This window comes from Hemicordylus capensis, chromosome 3 (assembly GCF_027244095.1).
Source record: "Hemicordylus capensis ecotype Gifberg chromosome 3, rHemCap1.1.pri, whole genome shotgun sequence".
Classification (NCBI taxonomy): Eukaryota; Metazoa; Chordata; class Lepidosauria; order Squamata; family Cordylidae; genus Hemicordylus; species Hemicordylus capensis.
Window position 1 is genome coordinate 100,647,780 of NC_069659.1, and position 11,971 is coordinate 100,659,750.

General features: G+C 45.7%; 1 long non-coding RNA gene across 1 annotated transcript; it reads right to left on the minus strand.

Annotated features, from left to right (window-relative positions):
• Window positions 1-2,603: 2,603 nt before the first annotated feature.
• On the minus strand, window positions 2,604-10,282 carry LOC128352463 (uncharacterized). The gene is made up of 3 exons (XR_008320425.1): window positions 10,219-10,282; window positions 8,964-9,128; window positions 2,604-2,721 (listed from the first exon to the last, which is right to left on the minus strand). It is a non-coding gene; the product is annotated as an uncharacterized LOC128352463 (long non-coding RNA).
• Between the last annotated feature and the right edge of the window lie 1,689 nt (window positions 10,283-11,971).

The following is an 11,971-nucleotide window of genomic DNA, read 5'->3' on the forward strand; positions in this document are numbered from 1 at the left end:
TTAATGGAGTGAGTGCCCCCTTAATGTCATTTAAGAGGATGCCTGTGCAGGCAGGTTTGCTGCAGTTTGCAGCTACGCAGCTGCCGGTGGTTGTTACAAGCAGCCAAGACTGGCCTTGGCTTCCTTAGCCCAGTTTTGACAGATTGTAAGAATAGCCTTGTTTCACAACTTTGTTGTTGCATAAGCACTCTCATGGTGCTGCTAGTTGTGCAACTTCCTGCAGCACTGCAACTTTGTGCACCTCCACAAGCTTCTTAAGTGCATGCAGCTTCTCTCATTGCACTAGTACAATACCAGTCAGGATGTCAGCCAACAAACATTCAGTTTCCTTTCAGATCTCATGCTCAGAGAACAAATAGTAGCTACACAAATTTTCCTTACCTGATTTCCATATTTCCATGTTTCACATGATTCTGAAGTCTTAATTCACTTCACTTGCTCATGTCAGCACAAGGCTGTCCACTGAAGCAAGAATTGCTCAAAATGCTGGGTTTTTGTTTTTTTGTTTTTATTTAGTAATCAAATTGCAATTTTCCACAATTTGATTGCCCTAATCTAATATAAATCTCCATTTAATGCTATGGTATCTAAGAGCTACTTTAGGCACCCACAAGAACTTATTTGTTTGTGGTAGGATTTTTTCTTTCTTTCAACAACAGACACCATATTATATTCTTCTTTTGAAACTAGACTAAAGTTTAGTCTAGGGAAAAGTTTGTTTAGTCAGACTTTGTGTTAGAAGTTATATTCCGTGTGTGTGTGTGTGTCTTGCATATTTCTTATACTGATCTATTATAGTTTATCTACAACATAACTGAATTATGAAACAGTAGCATATGCTCCATACACCTAGGGCATAGCAAAAGTCTGTATGATTTTAAGTGAGTGTTTGCATTTTCCTACAGTTCTTTGCAACTGGGTAACCAAGATTTTTAAAGTGTGAGCCACCTCAACATCACTTGGGGTGCTTTTGAAGTATTCTTGTAACCCACTGCGTATTTGTATCTGTAACTAAAAGCTCAGTAAGCCTCAGATGGAAGCAGGCTGTAGTACCTGAATAAAAAAATTTCTTTTTGTTCCTTTTCATTTACAAGCCTCTGAGTTGGTTTTTAACTCAGGAAGGGGCGGGGGGCAAAAGGGAATTTCTCTGGTGCAAATACATCTCCTCAGGCATTCAGCAGCTATCAGTTTTCTCATCACATGTAGGCTTGCACATGGAAGGTTTTGTACTTGTCTAGTAGCAAAATAAAGAGAGTTTTCCCTGGGATTCCACCCCAAGCCCAGGGAGGTTCAAGCTCTGTTATACAGAGGGGTGGTGCGGGCGGCAACCATTTTTGAACCTACCAATAGTACAGAAGAATTTTGGGGAAAGCCAAGTCATGCAGCTCAGCAGGGATGATACAGCATTTCTTTCCCTCAGGTGAGATTGCTCTGAGACAAAGGCTTTGATCTGCTACAACTCCAGTGTGGAAAGTTGTCAGCCCTACCAATTGCCTGTTATTTCCAGATACCTTGTCCTTGTTGTTTGCAGTTTCTGTGTGAACTGGATTGATGCCGTTCTGTCTGCAGTCCAAATTTGCTTTCTGACAAGTGAAACAACTTCCAAGCCAAATAGATGTACTGTCTAATTAATTCCACTGTACAACACTCAATAATTTTAAATCCCAGAGACTCATGTTATTCAAAAGCATTTCACCCTTGTTCAATTGCATATGGGGTGTGTGTGTGTGTGTGTGTTCAGTTAATATGAGTATTTGTTCAGCTTCAGTGAGTACACATCTGCAAAGAGATTTTAGATTTTCTAAATATAGAGGTTCCTCTTCCAGTGTAACATTTTTCCAAGTTTATGCAAGAATTTAGCCCATTTGGAACTATTACTTCCATGTTTCTGATCTTGTGTTGAATTTGTCATGCTAATTTCCTAAAGTTGATGACAGCTACCTCTTTTGTCATGTAAGACCATGTTATACTTAGGTACATCCACATGGGTCTGCACCCAAACTTCATATCTAGTAAAAGGTATTAGGGTCATACTGAAAAACGAGGCCCCACTTATGGATTAGAAATTTTTTGATGATGAGTCATTTAGTAGCAAACATTGGCTGGCATCCAGTGCAGCATTTGGAGGAGCTGTGCCCTCGCAGAAAGTCTGCTTCAGAGCTCAGCTAGCATGTTACTGAACAGACATGCAGAGCAGGGCGGGGGGAGCAATTTTCTTGCTCCCCCCCCCCACTATTTGCCAGGAAAATAGTAATCAGTTCTTTTCAGAAAGCAAGAGCTGGCCAGGTGGTGCTACAAAAATTGTGTGAGAATCCTGCTCTGTATTTGTGATGAAATGGGGGTGACTCTATGCTTTCCTGGGATCGACCCTCAGTAGAGATTGTTCTGATCCCAAATCTAGGAGCACGCTGCTCCTTCAAGGTAGGCTGCCACCAGTTGAAGAATGATCTAAACCACTGACCAGGCTTAGACATGGCTTCAACAGCCTTGAACTGTCCGGCTTGGGATTTACAGGCACTGTACAGCCAGAGTCCACACAACCCAGCTCTAGACAAGATTTTATTCTGAAGAAAACTCAACATTAGCCAATGACCTTAGGAGGCACATGGGGAAGAGTTCTGCAAGTAACCCTCCAGAACCTGTTAAATCAGACTGAAGCCACTTCTAAGAAACAAGGGTTGCAGCACACAGAATAAGGAATTGGGGGAAAATAGATGGAACCTGGAAGTAAAGAAAGGAATACAGGAATTCAAAAGACAATACAAAAAACATTTACTAACTGACTAGCACTGAGTTTTACCTTAGTCTATCAGTAGACAGGTCCTTGGCTGAAGAGTGTTAATCTCTACAGCTTCCCCAATGGAACACCCATTTGCAGATGGAAAAGGGTGAACACTGGCCAGGCCTTTGTCTGGCTTTAAAGCCATGAGGAGGGAGTGACCTGGGCCCAGGCAATGTGGGTCTCACACCTGTCCGTAGTTCAAAGAGTATTCTAGTTTTCTCCCCTCTGTGTGGGGAGATGCAAAGTGGCCCTATCTCCAGTGTCAGATAAGATTAGGGAACTGGTGAAGGGAGGATCTGTTAGACATTGCGTAGTGATGCTCTTGGTTCAAGATGATGGAGGTTGCATTTGTCACAGCATCTGAACAGAACTGAATTCATGCTGGGAAGGAAGATGGAAACCTGTGGTAATGTGTGGAGGGTAAGTAAACCTGTGCATGGAAATTGCATGCAAGCTTCTCATGTAGTGCATCTTATTGCCATCTGGAAGGACCCTAGGTCACTTCCAGACTGGATAACTGTAATGCTCTCTGTATGCGGCAGCCTTTGAAAAGAGTTCAGAATTTTCCCTTGGTACAGACTACAGAATATAGCTTCCAGGTCATTGGCTGAAGCTGGTCACTCAAAATACATTACACAAATGTTGTAATGACTACATTGGCTCTCAGTTGATTTCCTGGTTCAAAGTGCAGGTTTTGACCTTTAAAGTTCAAAGTGCAGGTTTTGACCTTTAAAGGCCTGAATGGTCTGGGTCTTTGATACTTGAAGGATACCTTCTCCTTATCAGCCTCCTTGCAAATTAAGATCTCACCTGGAAGCCCTGCTCTGCACACCTGCTTCATTTGAAGTAGGTAGATGGCTGCACAGAATACGGCCATCTCCACAATAGGGCCAACATTCTCAGATTCTCTTCTTTGGGATGTGCTCTGGGATTTCAGTTATTGTTAATTGACTTGTGGATTTTTTTAAAATGGAAAGGTGGGATATAAAATTTTTAATAAAAAATAAAATAAAAAAGAGGAAGTACAGATCTGACCCTGGTATAAGTACAGTTTCCAACAATTAAAATAAATGCTACATAATAGTTAGTTAATCTAAAGAGTTCACGCTCTGAAGAAAGTACAATAAAGAATGCAATAAAATAAGTTTTTATAGTTCCAGCAAGGACAAGAAGCTTTAAAATGCACAGACCCAGAGCAATAATGTGCTGGGCAGCATCAAAACATTAAAAAATAATGTTTGCATCATTAACACCTAATGATATAGCTTAGCAAACCAGTAAATGACATGACTAAACCAGAAAGTTATTATACAGTTGAATTTTTAATATCTTAAAGAAATGAAAGTCTATGTGGTGCAAGCAACAAAAGCCCCTCAAGCAAATAATTTTCATATAAAGTTAAGTGAAAATTGGGAAAAGGTGTTTCTTAGTGTTCAGTAAAATAATAAAATCAAATAACATATTACATGTGCTCAGAGAGAGTAAAGAAATATTAACTAAGGCCCTCGCACTCCTTCTGTTAGGTAAAAAAGTACACCGTGTATAGTTTCCCCTATTTTATGAATAGGGAAATGGAAGTACCCAAAATGAACAAATGTTTGATCCAGACACTGATGGGAGAGGCATGGGAAATGTTTTCTGAAATCTAAATTCTCACAAGATTGCTGTGAAGCCGAAGGTGACTCATTTAAGGAATGGGAAATCTTTGCGCACTTAGCAACGGACATACAAATGTTTAATAATGAAATGGTCATTTCTTGCATGCTGTGTCCATGTGTATCTAGGCATAACTCTCCACTCTCCAGGCTTTAGTTCATAGGCAGTTGCCAGCTGTACATTCTTCAAGCAAATTAAGTAAACTGCAAACTGCATTAAACCTAATCTGAGAAATTAGGATTTAGAAAATGCCTTTATACAAAAAAACATAGTTCAAATGAGCTATCAGCACTTTTTAAATTACCTTTCCCCCCTCAAATACATTATGCTGCTTAATTCCTTTAGGCCCTCAGGCCTGAGTCGACCATACAGACTTGTACACCACCTAGTAATGCAGAACTGCAGTAGAACCAGGTAAAGAGCAGACAGAAGTATGTGCTAGCTGGTCAAAGAGATCAAATAGTCATAAGAAAGAAGCACAAAACAGGTAAGAATTAAGAACATAAGGACAGCCCTGCTGGATCAGGCCCAAGACCTATCTAGTCCAACATCCTGTTTCACACAGTGGCCCACCAGATGACTCTGGGGAGCCCACAGGCAAGAGGTATGTGCATGCCCTCTCTCCTGCTGCTGCTCCCCTGAAACTTGTATTGAGAGGCATCGTGCCTCTGAGGCTGGAGATGGCCCACAGCCACCAGACTAGTAGCCATTGATAGACCTGTCTTCTATGAATTTGACTAAGCCCCTTTTAAAGCCATCCAAGCTGGTGGCCATCAACACATTCCATGGCAAATAATTTCATAGATTATGTCCTGTGTGAAAAAGTACTTGCTCTTGTCGGTCCTACATTTCCCAACCTTCAGTTTCATGGGATGTGTGTGTGTGAGAGAAATTTCTCTCTGTCCACCACTGTTCCCTCTAACAGAGATTCCCAGATATTGTTCACTACAACTCCCAGCATCCCTAGCTGCAGTGGCCTTTGGCTGGGGATTATGGGAGTTGTAGCCAACAACATCTGGGAATCCCTGTTAGAGGGATCTCTGCTATGCACCCTTTCCACTCAATGCATAATTTTATACACCTCGATCATGTCTCCCCTTAGTTGCCTCTTTTACAAGGTAAAGACCCCCAGATGCTGTAGCCTAGCCTCATAAGGAAGGTGCTCCAGGCTCCTGATCATTTTGGTTGCCCTCTTCTGCACCTTTTCTAGTTCTACAAAACACTTCTTAAGATATGGTGACCAAAGCTGTACGCAGTACTCAAGATGTGGCCACACCACAGATTTGTATAAGGGCATTATAATATTAGCATTTTAATTTCTAATCTCCTTCCTAATGACTCCTAGCATGTAATTAGCCTTTTTCACAGTTGCTGCACACTGAATTGACACTTTCAATGAGCTGTCCACTATGACCCCAAGATCTCTCTTCTAGTCAGTCCTTGACAGCTCAGTGTATCCCATCAGTGTATATGTGAAGTTTGAGGTGGGTTTTTTTGCCTCAATATGCATCACTTTACACTCGCATATATTGAACCACATTTGCCATTTTGTCACCCACTCCCCCGTTTGGAGAGATCTTTTTGCAGCTCCTCACAATCTGTTTTGGATTTCCCTACCCTAAATAGTTTAGTGTCATCTGCAAATTTGGCCACTTTGCTGCTTACCCCAACTTCTAGATCATTTATGAACAAATTAAAGAGCACTGGTCCCAGTACTGATCCCTGGGGGACCCCACTTCCTACTTCCCTCCATTGTGAAAACTGTCAGTTTATTCCTACCCTCTGTTTCCTGTCCTTCAACCAGTTACTGATCTACACATGAACCTTTCCCCTTATCACATGACTGCTAAGTTTACTCAAGAGCCTTTGGTGGCTCTACTCTGTCCCCTTCTGGTTTATCCAAAACATGTGCACCCTCACACCTTAGGGGATTTTGCTGGCTGAACCAGATACCTCCCAGTTCTTGTCAGCAATCCCCCAGTCATGATTTTAAAAGGTGCTCTGCGGCCTTTTTTATTCTAAGCGCCAGCAGTCTGGTTCCATCTTGGCTCAAGTGGAGCCCATCCCTTTTGTACAGGCTTCACTTACCCCAAAATATATTCTGTGCCTAACAAATCTAAACCCCTCCTCCCAGCACAACCATCTCATCCATGCATTGAGACCCGTCAGCTCAGCCTGTCTCACTGTCCCTGTGCATGGAACAGGAAACACTTCAGAGAATGGTGCCTTGGGGGTCCTGGATTTAATATGCTACCTAACAACCTAAATTGGGCTTCCAGGACCTCCTGACCGCATTTCTCAACATTGTTGGTGCCAATGTGCACCATGACCGCTGACTCCACCCCAGCACTGCCAAACTGCCTACCTAGACGCAGTGTGACGTATGCAACCTTCGCACCAGGCAGGCAAGTCACCATATGGTCTACACACAGGTCACAGAACCATCTCTCTATGCCCCCAATGATCAAATCACCCACTACTAGGAGGCCCCCACCCCTCAAGAGGGTTTGGGCGCATCACCCAAGGAAGAGGTCCCTGCTAAGAGAATGTTTCCCTCTTCCTCAGACCGATGTCATCCTTCCCTGAGACCTTCACTCTCCAAGATAGTTTCAGTGTATAGTTCAGGCCTACTCAACTTTGCCCAACCCCAGGTGTTTTTGGACTACAACTCCCATAATCCCTAGCCACAGTGGCCAATAGTAGATTATGGGAACATCTGCCAACATCTGCAGGAGGGACAAAGTTGAGCAGCCCTGCTATAGGTGCTTATATGTGAATGCTAGAAGTCTCTGAGCCAAGATGGGTGAGCTGGAGTGCTTGGTTGCTAATGAAAAGTAAGTGTAATGGAAACATGGTGGAACAGTGAAATCCAATGGGACATGGTTATTTCTGTATATAAACTCTATAGAAAGGACAGGGAGGGGCAAATTGGGGGTGGAATAGCACTGTATGTTAAAGAAGGGATAGAATCTCTGTGGGTCCTACAAGGCCTGAAAGGATGTGTACTACCAAGAATGTGCTCAGGGCTGTAGCTATAATTGAGAAGATGGGTTCAAAGAACCCGGGCCCCCCAGCTCTTGAGGGCCCTCCCACTCCACCCATCCCTATTTTTTTCATTATTTCCCTCACTCCAAGGGGCCACCGGGGAGAGGAGCGAACATGGGCCCCTCTCCCCTAGGTACGTCCCTGAACACGCTATCGCCCTCCTGATCAAAATGCTGACAGTGACTGGGAGTTGCAGAAAGAAATCAAGGAGGCATCAAAGAGAGACAAAGCTGTAATAATGGGTGACTTCGATTACTCACACATAGACTCAGTAAATTCACATTCAAGCAATGACAAAGAGGCCAAATTTCTAGAGACACTGAATGCCTGTGTCCATGGAACCAACCAGATAGAAGGCAATCTTGGACTTTATCCTGAGTGGTGCACAGGACCTGGTGCAAGATATCAGTGTCATGGAACTTTTAGGGGACAGTGACCACAGTGTGATCAAATTCAGCATATATGTGAGGAAAGAATCACCAAGGAAGTCTAACACAGACACTTTGAACTTCAGAAGAAGAAACTTCTCTAAAATGAGGAGTTTGGTGAAAAGAAAACTGAAAGGGAAAATCAAGAGAGTCACTTCGCTCCAGAATGTATGGAATGAATGTATGTATGTATTATCTAAAACCATAATAACAGAATCCCAGTTAGAATGTATAGCAAAAAAAGAAGGAAAGGTGCCACCAAGTCCAGAAGGATACCAGCATGGCTAACAAGGTCAAGGAAGCTATAAAGCGGAAGAAGAATTCCTTCAGGAATTGGAAAGCCTGCATAAATGAAGAGAACAGAAAGGAACACAAACTCCGGCAAAAGAAATGCAAGGAGACGATAAGGGAGGCAAAAAGAGAATCTGGGGGACATTTAGCTAAAAGCATCAAGAGGAATAAGAAAAACTACTTTAAATACATCATAAGCAGGAGGAAACCTGCCAGGGAAGATGTTGGTCCGTTAAATGATGAGGGAGTTAAAGGGATTATTAAGAAGGATATGGAGATTGCAGAGAAGCTAAATGACTTCTTTGCATCTGTCTTCACAGCACTGAGCATATACCTGTGCCTGAGCCAAGCTTCTCAGGGACTGAGGCTAAAGAACTGAGTCAGACAGAGGTGACGAGAGATGATGTTCTAAACTATCTGGAAAAATTTAAAATTAACAAATCACCAGAGCCAGATGGCATCCACCCAAGAGTCCTTAAAGAACTCAAATGTGAAATTGCTGACCCCCTTGCAAAAATATGTAACTTATCCTTACAATCAGGCTCTGTACCAGAGAAATGGAAAGTAGCCAATGTAACACTGATTTTCAAAAAGGGATCTAGGGGGGATCAGGGAAATTACAGGTCCATTAGCTTAATGTCTGTGCCAGGCAAATTGATGGAAAGCATTCTTATAGAGAAAATTGTTAAGCATTTAGAAGATCAGGCCCTGCTGAAGGAGAACCATTGTGGCTTCTGAAAGGTATAATTTGCCTTACCAACCTTTTGGAGTTATTTGCGAATGTCAACAGACATGTAGATAAAGGTGATCAAATTGATATATATATACTTGGACTTTCAAAAAACTTTCAACAAAGTTCCTCATCAAAGACTCTTGAGATGACAGCAGTGATGAGGAAAGGGTCAGGTTCATGTGTGGACTGGTAACTGGTTAAAAGAAAGAAAATAGAGGGTAGGTATAAATGGACAGTTCTCTAAATGGAGGTAAGTAAGAAATGAGGTCTTCCAGGGATGGACCAGTGCTTTTTAATTTATTCATAAATGATCTAGAAGTTGGGGTAAGCAGTGAGGTGGCCAAATTTGCAGATAACACCAATCTATTTAGGGCAGTGAAATCCAAAACAGATTGCGAGGAACTCCAAAAGGATCTCTCCAGACTAGAGGAGTGGACAACAAAATGGCAGATGTGGTTCAATGTGATGCATATTAGGGCAAAAAACCCAAACTTCACATATATGCTGATGGTGTCTGAGCTGTCAGTGTCTGACCAGGAGAGAGATCCTGGCAGTGGCAGAGGAAGCCAGCCGGTGGCCCGTGTTCCTCCCACCCTGGCGCCCCGCCCCCATGGCTCCTCTGACTGATGTCAGATTCAGAGGGCATGGCTTCACTCGCAAACGGGGCCGTGCTCCCTGTTTGAGAGCAAATACCGGCTAGCATTGCATTCGCAGCATGGCCTGGAGCGGCTCTGCCTGCCTTTAAAGTGTTCCTGGCTGTGCTGTGAATGCAGTGCTGGCTGGTATTTGCTCCCAAATGGGGGGGGGTGCAGCTCGCAAATGGGGCCACGCGTCCCATTTGGGAGCAAATACCAGCCAGCACCATGTTCACAGCATGGCCAGGAACGCTCTCCCTGACACGCTGTGAACACAGTGCTGGCCGGTATTTGCTCTCAAATGGGGAATGCAGCCCCATTTGCCAAGCAAAGCCACACCCCCTGCATTTGATGTCAGACACCGGGTGTGTGGGGCTGGTGTGCCAGGCGTGGCCCCTGATTGACGGTGGCCTGGGCTCTTTGAGCCTGTTCGTTCAATGATGGCTCTGCCCCTGGATCTTGGGGTCGTGGTGGACAGCTCATTCAAAGTGTCAACACAATGTGTGGCAGCTGTGAAAAAAGTGAATTCCATACTTGGAATCCTTAGGAAGGGGATTGAAAATAAAAACTGCTAATATCATAAAGCCCTTATACAAATCTATGGTGCTGCCATATTTGGAGTACTGTGTACAGTTCTGGTCACCATACCTCAAAAAAGACATTATCTTTTATATTAATTCTCGTAGACGTGCCTCTGTGGGGATGCATCCTGGCAACCCAGCGGATTGGCTAGGCAGTGGACGTGCCGGATTGTCTGGGCAAGGGAAGTGGGGGAAAGGAAAAGAAGGAAAGTGGGCAAGCGGAGAGGAGAACTGAACAGACTGGAGTGGGGGAGGGGGGAAGCTGTGGGGAGAGAAAGCGGTGGAGTGGCTGCTTTGGAAGACGCTCACTAGAGGGAGGGCCATGCAGGAAAGAGCCGGCTGAACGCTTGGCTGCCCAAGGAGGTGGTGGCAACGGCCAGCTGGGAAAACACAAGCAGCCTAGAAAGCTGCGGGGTGGGGCGGAAGCACGAATAAGAGAGAGAAAATGAGAGAGAAAGAGGGGAAAATGGAGGAGGGAGCAAGCTGGGGCAGAAGGCTGGGGGGGGGAGAGCCGAATGGGGCAGAAGGCTGGGGCAAGGGAAGTGGGGGAAAGGAAAAGAAGGAAAGTGGGCAAGCGGAGAGGAGAACTGAACAGACTGGAGTGGGGGAGGGGGGAAGCTGTGGGGAGAGAAAGCGGTGGAGTGGCTGCTTTGGAAGACGCTCACTAGAGGGAGGGCCATGCAGGAAAGAGCCGGCTGAACGCTTGGCTGCCCAAGGAGGTGGTGGCAACGGCCAGCTGGGAAAACACAAGCAGCCTAGAAAGCTGCGGGGTGGGGCGGAAGCACGAATAAGAGAGAGAAAATGAGAGAGAAAGAGGGGAAAATGGAGGAGGGAGCAAGCTGGGGCAGAAGGCTGGGGGGGGGAGAGCCGAATGGGGCAGAAGGCTGGGGGAGGGGAGAACCGACTGGGGCAGAAGGCTGGGGGGGGGAGAGCCGAATGGGGCAGAAGGCTGGGGGAGGGGAGAACCGACTGGGGCAGAAGGCTGGGGGGGGGAGAGCCGACTGGGGCAGAAGGCTGGGGGGAGTGTACTGTGGAGGCAAGCGGTGGGCCGCGGAGCCGGTACTTGGCCCAGCAGAGGGCCTGCCAGGTGGCGGGCCTGCCCCGCCCGCAGAGGCCAGGCGGCAGTGGGCCCAGCTTGCCTGTGGAAGCCAGGTGGCGGGCCACGGAGGCCAGGCGCCCATGGGAGGGCAGGGCGGGAGGGAACCGGGTGGCGAAACTTCCCTGTTCACTGCCTGGGAGGAGGAGCAGGGGCGGCGGGGCCCTTTGCGGCCACCCGCCACCCAGTAAGGCCTGTGGCAGCAGAAGTAAAGAACTCAGTGCGGGGAGGGGGAGGGCAAGAGAGAGTGGGGGAGGGGGAGGAGGGAGGGCAGGAGAGAGTGGGGCAGGAGGAAGGCACGCAGGGGAGAGACAGAGCGAGCGAGAGAGCTGTGGAAGGACCAGCCAAACAAATTCTCCCAAATAACCCCCCAAAAGAAGTGAACTACCGCACAGATGCTCTGTGCGGGTTCAGCTAGTTATTAGTATTATTATTATTACATTTATATCCCGCTTTTCCTCCAAGGAGCCAAGAGCGGTGTACTACATACTTGAGTTTCTCCTCACAACAACCCTGTGAAGTAGGTTAGGCTGAGAGAGAAGTGACTTACCCAGAGTAACTCAGCAAGTATCATGGCTGAATGGGGATTTGCATTCGGGTCTCCCTGGTCCTAGTCCAGCACTCTAACCACTATACCACGCTGGCTCTCATTATAGAATTGAAGGAGTGCAGAAGAGGGCAAGGCTACAACACCTGGGGCTTTTTAGTTTAGAAAAAAGACTGC